This window comes from Oncorhynchus gorbuscha, unplaced genomic scaffold (assembly GCF_021184085.1).
Source record: "Oncorhynchus gorbuscha isolate QuinsamMale2020 ecotype Even-year unplaced genomic scaffold, OgorEven_v1.0 Un_scaffold_1437, whole genome shotgun sequence".
NCBI classification, from domain to species: domain Eukaryota; kingdom Metazoa; phylum Chordata; class Actinopteri; order Salmoniformes; family Salmonidae; genus Oncorhynchus; species Oncorhynchus gorbuscha.
This window is the reverse complement of record NW_025746217.1, coordinates 77,501-91,206: the sequence shown is the minus strand read 5'-3', so window position 1 is coordinate 91,206 and position 13,706 is coordinate 77,501. Positions and strand designations below refer to the sequence as shown.

The following is a 13,706-nucleotide window of genomic DNA, read 5'->3' as shown; positions in this document are numbered from 1 at the left end:
GAGGCGCGCAGGGAGGAGAGACGGCAGTGGGAGCAGAGAGAGGAGGAGGAGAAGAGAGGGATGAGTACAGTACTGAGAGAGAGAGTGAGGAAGGCGGAGGGAGAGATGGAGGGCAGTCTGCAGCGACTCAACGAGAGCAAGAGACACGCTGCCAAACTACAAGACAGAATACAGGTACTCACCCTAACAGGACAGAATACAGGTACTCACATACAGGTACTCACCCTAACAGGATAGAATACAGGTACTCACCCTAACAGGATAGAATACAGGTACTCACTCTAACAGGACAGAATACAGGTACTCACCCTAACAGGACAGAATACAGGTACTCACCCTAACAGGACAGAATACAGGTACTCACCCTAACAGGACAGAATACAGGTACTCACCCTAACAGGACAGAATACAGGTACTCACCCTAACAGGACAGAATACAGGTACTCACCCTAACAGGACAGAATACAGGTACTCACCCTAACAGGACAGAATACAGGTACTCACCCTAACAGGACAGAATACAGGTACTCACCCTAACAGGACAGAATACACAGGACAGAATACAGGTACTCACCCTAACAGGACAGAATACAGGTACTCACCCTAACAGGACAGAATACAGGTACTCACCCTAACAGGACAGAATACAGGTACTCACCCTAACAGGACAGAATACAGGTACTCACCCTAACAGGACAGAATACAGGTACTCACCCTAACAGGACAGAATACAGGTACTCACCCTAACAGGACAGAATACAGGTACTCACCCTAACAGGACAGAATACAGGTACTCACCCTAACAGGACAGAATACAGGTACTCACCCTAACAGGACAGAATACAGGTACTCACCCTAACAGGACAGAATACAGGTACTCACCCTAACAGGACAGAATACAGGTACTCACCTAACAGGACAGAATACAGGTACTCACCCTAACTGGACAGAATACAGGTACTCACCCTAACAGGACAGAATACAGGTACTCACCCTAACAGGACAGAATACAGAATACAGGTACTCACCCTAACAGGACAGAATAGAGGTACTCACCCTAACAGGACAGAATACAGAATACAGGTACTCACCCTAACAGGACAGAATAGAGGTACTCACCCTAACAGGACAGAATACAGGTACTCACCCTAACAGGACAGAATACAGGTACTCACCCTAACAGGACAGAATACAGGTACTCACCCTAACAGGACAGAATACAGGTACTCACCCTAACAGGACAGAATACAGGTACTCCCCCTAACAGGACAGAATACAGGTACTCACCCTAACAGGACAGAATACAGGTACTCCCCCTAACAGGACAGAATACAGATACTCACCCTAACAGGACAGAATACAGGTACTCACCCTAACAGGACAGAATACAGGTACTCACCCTAACAGGACAGAATACAGGTAATCCCCTAACAGGACAGAATACAGGTACTCACCCTAACAGGACAGAATACAGGTACTCACCCTAACAGGACAGAATACAGGTACTCACCCTAACAGGACAGAATACAGGTACTCACCCTAACAGGACAGAATACAGGTACTCACCCTAACAGGACAGAATACAGGTACTCACCCTAACAGGACAGAATACAGGTACTCACCCTAACAGGACAGAATACAGGTACTCACCCTAACAGGACAGAATACAGGTACTCACACTGTGGTTTTATTTTGGGGAACAAAAACATTTATTCCCTGACCCGTAATCCTAACCCTAAAACGAAACATAAACCTAACCCCTAACTCTAAACCACACCCCTAACCCCTAACCCTAAACCTAAACCCTAACCCTAACCCTAACTCTAAACCTGAACCCTAACCCTAACTCTAAACCTAAACCCGAACCCTAACACTAAACCCGAACCCTAACTCTAAACCCAAACTCTAAACCTAAACCCGAACCCTAACCCTAACTAACTCTAAACCTAACCCCTAACCCTAATAGAGATAGAATCCTAGTCTTTATATAGTCAGTGACTCTGTCACATAGTTTCCTGTGTATCCGTCCTTCTAGCCCTGCTACTTCCTGTTTCCCTGTGTGAACCTTGTCGTGGAAATTTCCTCTATTTACCAAATCACGAGAGCAAACCACACACAACTCAGAGTTAGTTATCTCAAAGTCCATGTTTTAATTATATGAGCTCTATCACAACCCTGTGACTCTCAGATCAATTCAGTGTCTATCAATGAATTCTCTGAGAGTCCCTCACACATTGCAACTGAGATCCTTTATAGCAAAGACACACATAGTCAGACAGCATTGGCCATAATTTATCGTTCAGCTTTGTCTCCTAAACTATGTGCTTTTCTCAAACTCAGATCCTAAACCAATCCTCCATATCAACAGCCATATATCAAATCCATCCTATCTTGACAAGATCACAGAGACACACTGACTGGCACACAGACATTGTGGAGCCAAGAGATACACGCTTGACCTGTCCCCTCTCTCCGGCCCAAACAACTTAGTCTTGACAGAGAACAGATACTGAACCCCTATGCCACAGTATTATACAAACACATTCTGATGAGAAGTAACTTACAAACATATGATGAATATAAAACATCTTACCTATGTTACCAACTAATTCTGATTATTCTCCAACAACCTCACCCTCTACTTCCTGTTTCCCTGTGTGAACCTCACCCTCGACTTCCTGTTTCCCTGTGTGAACCTCACTTCCTCCCTGAAGCTTCCCTGTTTCCTGTGTGAAGCTCACCCTCTACTTCCCTGTTTCCCTGTGTGAAGCTCACCCTCTACTTCCTGTTTCCCTGTGTGAACTCACCCTCACTTCCTGTTTCCCTGTGTGAAGCTCACCCTCTACTTCCTGTTTCCCTGTGTGAAGCTCACCCTCTACTTCCTGTTTCCCTGTGTGAAGCTCACCCTCTACTTCCTACCATCTCTCTTCCTCTCTAGGACCTGGAGGAGGAGTTGGAACCTCACCCTCTACTTCCTGTTTCCCTGGGAACCTCACCTCTACTTCCTGTTTCCCTCTGAGCTCACCCTCTACTCCCTGTTTCCCTGTGTCTCACCCTCTACTTCCTGTTTCCCTGGGGCAGTTTCCCTGGTTTCCCTGTGGTTTCCCTGGCCTCACCCTCTACTTCCTGTTTCCCTGGCTCACCCTCTACTTCCTGTTTCAACCTCACCCTCTACTTCCTACCATCTCTCTCTCTCTAGGGACCTGGAGGAGGAGTTGGAGTCGGGGAGGAGGCGTGTCTCGGGGGCAGAGGGTGGGGCTAAGAGGGCATGGGAGGAGTACTGCTACTGCTGCAGGAGGAGGAGCTGCAGAGCAAATCAGGTAATCAATCAACCAATCAAGCAATTAATCAATTAATACATTAATGCAAAAATACATTAATAAAACTAAGAATCAATCAATCAATTAATACGTAAATAAATTATAAAACAATCAATGAATCAATTATTCAATTAATTAATCAATGATTACATAAATACATTCATAAAACAATCAATGAATCAATCAACCAATTAATCAATTATTCAATCAATCAAACAATTAATACACCAATCACTCAACCAATCCATTAATCGATAAATCAATCAACCATTCAATAAAGGAGTTTAAAATGTAACGTGTACGTCTGTATTTGTGCATTCCGTGTGTGTGTGTGTGTCTGTGTGTGTGTCAGAGGAGCTGCTGAGTCGTGGTGTGTGTGAGGGGTGTGTGTGTGTGAACGTGGAGGAGTTGAAAGGTCAGGTGAACAAACTGCAGAGCAGGAACAGAGAGCTGGAGTTGCAGAGCAGTGGGAGAAACAACGACTACGCTAGACAGGTAGACACACACACACACACACACACACACACACACACACACACACACACACACACACACACACACACACACACACACACACACACACACACACACACACACACACACACACACACACACACACACACACACACACACACACACACACACCAACTTTGAATGAATTCCTGTAATGTTACAACATTCTGACCGTGTGTGTGTGTCTGTCTGTGTGTGTGTGTCCAGCATGCGGAGGCCCTGGCTAGTCTGCGTTCTGAGATGGTGAGGGCTCAGTCAGAGGAACTCCGGAGAGAACGGAAACACGCAGAGGTGGAAAAGGAACAAATGCAGAAAGAGATGGAGGAAGAGAAAGACAGACTGCAGAAAGAGAGAGAAGAAGAGAGAGAACGCCTGCAGAATGAGATAGAAGAAGAGAGAGACAGACTGCAGAAAGAGAGAGAAGAAGAGAGAGAACGCCTGCAGAAAGAGATGGAGGAAGAGAGAGACAGACTGCAGAAAGAGAGAGAAGAAGAGAGAGAACGCCTGCAGAAAGAGAGAGAAGAAGAGAGAGACAGACTGCAGAAAGAGGGAGAAGAAGAGAGAGAACGCCTGCAGAAAGAGAGAGAAGAGAGAGACAGACTGCAGAAAGAGGGAGAAGAAGAGAGAGACAGACTGCAGAAAGAGAGAGAAGAAGAGAGAGACAGACTGCAGAAAGAGAGAGAAGAAGAGAGAGACCGACTGCAGAAAGAGATAGAAGAGGTGAAAGGAAGAGTGACAACACAGATGGAAGGAAACACGGGGCTCGTAGAGGAGCAGAGAGAGAGTCTGAACCGGGAGAAGAAGAGATTGAAGGAGCAGGCGGACGAGGAAAGGAGGAGATTGAAGGAGCAGGCAGACGAGGAAAGGAGGAGATTGAAGGAGCAGGCGGACGAGGAAAGGAGAAGATTGAAGGAGCAGGTGAAGAAGGCGATAGAAGAGGTGATGAGGAAACATGCAGCTGAGCTCCACAACGCCCAGGAAGCACTGAGGACAAACCAAGAGGTAACACACACTGGACATTACAGACAGCTGGTCTGACTGGGTCCAGACAGAACCAGACATTACAGACAGCTAGTCTGACTGGGTCCAGACAGAACCAGACATTACAGACAGCTAGTCTGACTGGGTCCAGACAGAACCAGACATTACAGACAGCTAGTCTGACTGGGTCCAGACAGAACCAGACATTAGACAGCTAGTCTGACTGGGTCCAGACAGAACCAGACATTACAGACAGCTAGTCTGACTGGGTCCAGACAGAACCAGACATTACAGACAGCTGGTCTGACTGGGTCCAGACAGAACCAGACATTACAGACAGCTAGTCTGACTGGGTCCAGACAGAACCAGACATTACAGACAGCTGGTCTGACTGGGTCCAGACAGAACCAGACATTACAGACAGCTAGTCTGACTGGGTCCAGACAGAACCAGACATTACAGACAGCTGGTCTGACTGGGTCCAGACAGAACCAGACATTACAGACAGCTAGTCTGACTGGGTCCAGACAGAACCAGACATTACAGACAGCTGGTCTGACTGGGTCCAGACAGAACCAGACATTACAGACAGCTAGTCTGACTGGGTCCAGACAGAACCAGACATTACAGACAGCTAGTCTGACTGACAGCTGGTCTGACTGGGTCCAGACAGAACCAGACATTACAGACAGCTAGTCTGACTGGGTCCAGACAGAACCAGACATTACAGACAGCTAGTCTGACTGGGTCCAGACAGAACCAGACATTACAGACAGCTAGTCTGACTGGGTCCAGACAGAACCAGACATTACAGACAGACTGGGTCCAGACATTACAGACAGCTGGTCTGACTGGGTCCAGACAGAACCAGACATTACAGACAGCTAGTCTGACTGGGTCCAGACAGAACCAGACATTACAGACAGCTGGTCCAGACATGACAGCTGGTCTGACTGGGTCCAGACAGAACCAGACATTACAGACAGCTAGTCTGACTGGGTCCAGACAGAACCAGACATTACAGATAGCTAGTCTGACTGGGTCCAGACAGAACCAGACATTACAGACAGCTAGTCTGACTGGGTCCAGACAGAACCAGACATTACAGACAGCTAGTCTGACTGGGTCCAGACAGAACCAGACATTACAGACAGCTAGTCTGACTGGGTCCAGACAGAACCAGACATTACAGACAGCTAGTCTGACTGGGTCCAGACAGAACCAGACATTACAGACAGCTAGTCTGACTGGGTCCAGACAGAACCAGACATTACAGACAGCTGGTCTGACTGGGTCCAGACAGAACCAGACATTACAGACAGCTAGTCTGACTGGGTCCCAGACAGAACCAGACATTACAGACAGCTAGTCTGACTGGGTCCAGACAGAACCAGACATTACAGACAGCTGGTCTGACTGGGTCCAGACAGAACCAGACATTACAGACAGCTGGTCTGACTGGGTCCAGACAGAACCAGACATTACAGACAGCTGGTCTGACTGGGTCCAGACAGAACCAGACATTACAGACAGCTAGTCTGACTGGGTCCAGACAGAACCAGACATTACAGACAGCTAGTCTGACTGGGGTCCAGACAGAACCAGACATTACAGACAGCTAGTCTGACTGGGTCCAGACAGAACCAGACATTACAGACAGCTAGTCTGACTGGGTCCAGACAGAACCAGACATTACAGACAGCTAGTCTGACTGGGTCCAGACAGAACCAGACATTACAGACAGCTAGTCTGACTGGGTCCAGACAGAACCAGACATTACAGACAGCTAGTCTGACTGGGTCCAGACAGAACCAGACATTACAGACAGCTGGTCTGACTGGGTCCAGACAGAACCAGACATTACAGACAGCTAGTCTGACTGGGTCCAGACAGAACCAGACATTACAGACAGCTAGTCTGACTGGGTCCAGACAGAACCAGACATTACAGACAGCTAGTCTGACTGGGTCCAGACATTACAGACAGCTGGTCTGACTGGGTCCAGACAGAACCAGACATTACAGACAGCTAGTCTGACTGGGTCCAGACAGAACCAGACATTACAGATAGCTAGTCTGACTGGGTCCAGACAGAACCAGACATTACAGACAGCTAGTCTGACTGGGTCCAGACAGAACCAGACATTACAGACAGCTAGTCTGACTGGGTCCAGACAGAACCAGACATTACAGACAGCTAGTCTGACTGGGTCCAGACAGAACCAGACATTACAGACAGCTAGTCTGACTGGGTCCAGACAGAACCAGACATTACAGACAGCTAGTCTGACTGGGTCCAGACATTACAGACAGCTAGTCAAAAACAACCACTGCGGTGTGTGTGTGTCTCTGTGTGTGTGTGTGTGTGTGTGTGTGTGTGTGTGTGTGTGTGTGTGTGTGTGTGTGTGTGTGTGTGTGTGTGTGTGTGTGTGTGTGTGTGTGTGTGTGTGTGTGTGTGTGTGTGTGTGTGTGTGTGTGTGTGTGTGTGTGTGTGTGTGTGTGTGTGTGTGTGTGTGTCAGCAGGTGTGTGTACGTGTGCAGGAGGACAGGAAGAGTGGTGAAGAAGTGTGTCGAAGGCTGGAGACTGAGAGGGCGGAGCTTAGAGACCAGCTGCAGCAGGCAACCAATCAGGTGAGAGAGGCTTGACCTTGACTCCCATCAAGGACTCAGACTCTCCATTAAATACACAACATACTGTACTGACAACATTCTGACTGTGTGTGTGTGTGTGTGTGTGTAGATCTGGCGTTTGGAAGGAGTCATTCAGCAGCAAAGTCAGGGGGGTGTGGCCTCTGAAACTCCTCCCACCTGCGGAATCCACTGTTCCCACCGAGAGGATCTACAGCGCATACAGGTACACACACACACACACACACACACACACACACACACACACACACACACACACACACACACACACACACACACACACACACACACACACACACACACACACACACACACACACACACTAATTGGTGTCTAAATTACAGATTAGTGTTGATTGGTTTTTCAATCTCTGCTGTGTGTGTGTGTGTGTGTGTGTGTGTGTGTGTGTGTGTGTGTGTGTGTGTGTGTGTGTGTGTGTGTGTGTGTCAGGAAGAGATGGAGCGACAGAGAGAGAGTTACCAGAGGGAGACGACAGGTCTGAGAACAGACAAACAGAGACTGGAGGAGAAGGTTCTAGAGCTCAACCAACAGACCCAAGAGAACACAGACAGAAACATTCTAGAACACAACCAAGAGAACACAGACAGAAACGTTCTAGAACACAACCAAGAGAACACAGACAGAAACGTTCTAGAACACAACCAAGAGAACACTGACGAGAGAATCCGGTAGGTTGGAAAACTTTAAATAACGACAAAACACTATTCACCTTATGATGCCTCGCCCAAAGGACACAGTTCCTGATCCAACGCTAGATTTTCAACCTAGATCTTCAACCTAGATCTCCAATGCTAGATCTCCAACGCTACATTTTCAACCTAGATCTTCAACCTTGATCTCCAACGCTAGATCTCCAACGTACATTTTCAACCTAGATCTCCAACGCTAGATGTCCAACGCTACATTTTCAACCTAGATCTTCAACCTTGATCCAACATCATTCTATTTCCTACTTTCAGACCATTCACAAACAAGCAAAACGTCAATTAAATATCAATGAAATTTGACAAAACTATGGAATAACAGAATTGGAAAGAAATGTTAATTCTATGTTGAGGAAAATGATGGTAAGAATCATACAGTTCTCTTTCTGAGAACTTACTGTCTCTCTAACATCATATGGGGAGACAACACGTTTTTTAGTTTTCTTCAGGTGAATATGATTGGTCGTTGACTGCCCATGGTATGCTATACCCACGTTTCCTCCTACAGGGAACAGTAGTTATATCCATAACTGTACGGATGTATTTCACGTAGTATAAGCGCTTGGAGACCTACGTTCATTAGCATTAGCATTCTCATAGAGAATGACTGGCGGTGTTAGCCAGTTAGCATATTAGACTGTATCTAATGGTCGTTATCTATAGTCTGTATCCCTTATCAATCAAAGATCAATGCTTGAAATAGCAATGTTCTATAAGCGCTTGGAGACCTAAGTTCATTAGCATTAGCATTCTCATAGAAAATGACTGGCGGTGTTAGCCAGTTAGCATATTAGACTGTATCTAATGGTCGTTATCTATAGTCTGTATCCCTTATCAATCAAAGATCAATGCTTGAAATAGCAATTAGCAATAGCAAAAAAAATGTGAACATTTTGTGAACGTAGCATAAGCACTCAGAAACAGACATTTGTTAGCATTAGCATTCTCATAGAGAATGACTGGCGGTGTTAGCCAGTTAGCATATTAGCGAAGTGTTTTATGACGATAACATCCGGATATTTGCAGTCTGTTGTGCCACGAAGCTAACGAGCTAACGCCGCCAGTCATTCTCTATGAGAATGCTAATGCTAACAAATGTCTGTTTCTGAGTGCTTATGCTACGTTCACAAAATGTTCACATTTTTTTCCAATAATTTTCCTCAATACAGAATTAACATATCTTTTTAAATTCTGTGCACGCTTTCTGTGCACGCTTTCTAATAGTTTTGACAAATATAAATCACATTTAAGAATGTTTTGCTTGTTTGTGGACCGGAAGAAGGAAAACAATCTCAACAAATTGGATGCGCCCTTGTTTTTAATTTTTAAAATGTATTTAATCTATTTAACAAGTCTATTTAACAAGTCAGTTAAGAACAAATTCGTATTTTCAAGACTACCTATCCTCAGCCTACCGAGGAACAGTGGGTTAACTGCCTTGTTCAGGGGAACAGTGGGTTAAGTGGTCTAGGAACAGTGGGTTAACTGGTCTAGGAACAGTGGGTTAAGTGGTCTAGGAACAGTGGGTTAACTGGTCTAGGAACAGTGGGTTAAGTGGTCTAGGAACAGTGGGTTAAGTGGTCTAGGAACAGTGGGTTAAGTGGTCTAGGAACAGTGGGTTAACTGGTCTAGGAACAGTGGGTTAACTGATCTAGGAACAGTGGGTTAACTGATCTAGGAACAGTGGGTTAACTGATCTAGGAACAGTGGGTTAACTGATCTAGGAACAGTGGGTTAACTGGTCTAGGAACAGTGGGTTAACTGGTCTAGGAACAGTGGGTTAACTGGTCTAGGAACAGTGGGTTAACTGGTCTAGGAACAGTGGGTTAACTGGTCTAGGAACAGTGGGTTAACTGATCTAGGAACAGTGGGTTAACTGGTCTAGGAACAGTGGGTGAACTGGTCTAGGAACAGTGGGTTGACTGCCTTGTTCAGGGGCAGAACTACCTCTACACTCTAACCACTAGGCTACCTACCTCCTCTACACTCTAACCACTAGCCTACCTGCCTCCTCTACACTCTAACCACTAGGCTACCCTGCCTCCTCTACACTCTAACCACTAGGCTACCTGCCTCCTCTAACCACTAGGCTACCTGCCTCCTCTAACCACTAGGCTACCTGCCTCCTCTAACCACTAGGCTACCTGCCTCCTCTAACCACTAGGCTACCTGCCTCCTCTACACTCTAACCACTAGGCTACCTGCCTCCTCTACACTCTAACCACTAGGCTACCTGCCTCCTCTACACTCTAACCACTAAGCTACCTGCCTCCTCTACACTCTAACCACTAGGCTACCTGCCTCCTCTACACTCCAACCACTAGGCTACCTGCCTCCTCTACACTCTAACCACTAGACTACCTGCCTCCTCTACACTCTAACCACTAGGCTACCTGCCTCCTCTACACTCTAACCACTAGACTACCTGCCTCCTCTACACTCTAACCACTAGGCTACCTGCCTCCTCTACACTCTAACCACTAGGCTACCTGCCTCCTCTACACTCTAACCACTAGACTACCTGCCTCCTCTACACTCTAACCACTAGACTACCTGCCTCCTCTACACTCTAACCACTAGGCTACCCTGCCTCCTCTACACTCTAACCACTAGGCTACCTGCCTCCTCTAACCACTAGGCTACCTGCCTCCTCTAACCACTAGGCTACCTGCCTCCTCTACACTCTAACCACTAGGCTACCCTGCCTCCTCTACACTCTAACCACTAGGCTACCTGCCTCCTCTAACCACTAGGCTACCTGCCTCCTCTAACCACTAGGCTACCTGCCTCCTCTAACCACTAGGCTACCTGCCTCCTCTAACCACTAGGCTACCTGCCTCCTCTAACCACTAGGCTACCTGCCTCCTCTACACTCTAACCACTAGGCTACCTGCCTCCTCTACACTCTAACCACTAGGCTACCTGCCTCCTCTACACTCTAACCACTAGGCTACCTGCCTCCTCTACACTCTAACCACTAGGCTACCTGCCTCCTCTACACTCCAACCACTAGGCTACCTGCCTCCTCTACACTCTAACCACTAGACTACCTGCCTCCTCTACACTCTAACCACTAGGCTACCTGCCTCCTCTACACTCTAACCACTAGACTACCTGCCTCCTCTACACTCTAACCACTAGGCTACCTGCCTCCTCTACACTCTAACCACTAGACTACCTACCTCCTCTACACTCTAACCACTAGGCTACCTGCCTCCTCTACACTCTAACCACTAGACTACCTGCCTCCTCTACACTCTAACCACTAGACTACCTGCCTCCTCTAACCACTAGGCTACCTGCCTCCTCTAACCACTAGGCTACCTGCCTCCTCTAACCACTAGGCTACCTGCCTCCTCTAACCACTAGGCTACCTGCCTCCTCTACACTCTAACCACTAGGCTACCTGCCTCCTCTACACTCTAACCACTAGGCTACCTGCCTCCTCTACACTCTAACCACTAGGCTACCTGCCTCCTCTACACTCTAACCACTAGGCTACCTGCCTCCTCTACACTCCAACCACTAGGCTACCTGCCTCCTCTACACTCTAACCACTAGACTACCTGTCTCCTCTACACTCTAACCACTAGGCTACCTGCCTCCTCTACACTCTAACCACTAGACTACCTGCCTCCTCTACACTCTAACCACTAGGCTACCTGCCTCCTCTACACTCTAACCACTAGACTACCTACCTCCTCTACACTCTAACCACTAGGCTACCTGCCTCCTCTACACTCTAACCACTAGTCTACCTGCCTCCTCTAACCACTAGACTACCTACCTCCTCTACACTCTAACCACTAGGCTACCTGCCTCCTCTACACTCTAACCACTAGGCTACCTGCCTCCTCTACACTCTAACCACTAGGCTACCTGCCTCCTCTACACTCTAACCACTAGGCTACCTGCCTCCTCTACACTCTAACCACTAGTCTACCTGCCTCCTCTAACCACTAGACTACCTGCCTCCTCTACACTCTAACCACTAGACTACCTGCCTCCTCTAACCACTAGACTACCTGCCTCCTCTAACCACTAGGCTACCTGCCTCCTCTACACTCTAACCACTAGTCTACCTGCCTCCTCTAACCACTAGACTACCTGCCTCCTCTAACCACTAGACTACCTGCCTCGTCTAACCACTAGGCTACCTGCCTCCTCTACACTCTAACCACTAGTCTACCTGCCTCCTCTAACCACTAGACTACCTGCCTCCTCTACACTCTAACCACTAGTCTACCTGCCTCCTCTAACCACTAGACTACCTGCCTCCTCTACACTCTAACCACTAGTCTACCTGCCTCCTCTAACCACTAGACTACCTGCCTCCTCTAACCACAGACTACCTGCCTCGTAGACTACCTGCCTCCTCTACACTCTAACCACTAGTCTACCTGCCTCCTCTAACCACTAGACTACCTGCCTCCTCTAACCACTAGACTACCTGCCTCGTCTAACCACTAGGCTACCTGCCTCCTCTACACTCTAACCACTAGTCTACCTGCCTCCTCTAACCACTAGACTACCTGCCTCCTCTACACTCTAACCACTAGTCTACCTGCCTCCTCTAACCACTAGACTACCTGCCTCCTCTACACTCTAACCACTAGTCTACCTGCCTCCTCTAACCACTAGACTACCTGCCTCCTCTACACTCTAACCACTAGTCTACCTGCCTCCTCTAACCACTAGACTACCTGCCTCCTCTAACCACTAGACTACCTGCCTCGTCTAACCACTAGACTACCTGCCTCCTCTAACCACTAGGCTACCTGCCTCCTCTACACTCTAACCACTAGTCTACCTGCCTCCTCTAACCACTAGACTACCTGCCTCCTCTACACTCTAACCACTAGTCTACCTGCCTCCTCTAACCACTAGACTACCTGCCTCCTCTAACCACTAGGCTACCTGCCTCCTCTACACTCTAACCACTAGACTACCTGCCTCGTCTAACCACTAGGCTACCTGCCTCCTCTACACTCTAACCACTAGTCTACCTGCCTCCTCTAACCACTAGACTACCTGCCTCCTCTACACTCTAACCACTAGGCTACCTGCCTCCTCTACACTCTAACCACTAGACTACCTGCCTCCTCTACACTCTAACCACTAGTCTACCTGCCTCCTCTAACCACTAGACTACCTGCCTCCTCTACACTCTAACCACTAGGCTACCTGCCGATCCACTATTGTTGCCAGGGGGTCATAATTATATTCTGCAGTGTGGTCACACATTTTTACATATTGTGTGTGTGTGTCTCCAGGTCAGAGTGTGAGGAGCGCCTGAGGGCGGAGCTTAAGGCGGAGCTTGATGCGGCTGTTGCCATGAGCAACCAGAGAGAGCAGGAGCTGCAGACTCAACTAGCCGATCTCCAATCACAGGTAATCTACTCAACTAGCCAATCACCAAAATCACAGGTAATTTACTCAACTAGCCAATCACCAATCACAGGTAATTTACTCAACTAGCCAATCACCAATCACAGGTAATTTACTCAACTAGCCAATCA

General features: G+C 47.7%; 1 pseudogene; it reads left to right on the top strand.

Moving 5' to 3' along the window:
- Position 1: 1 nt before the first annotated feature.
- LOC124022810 overlaps positions 2 to 13,706 on the top strand; it is a 17,730-nt pseudogene continuing 4,025 nt past the window's right edge.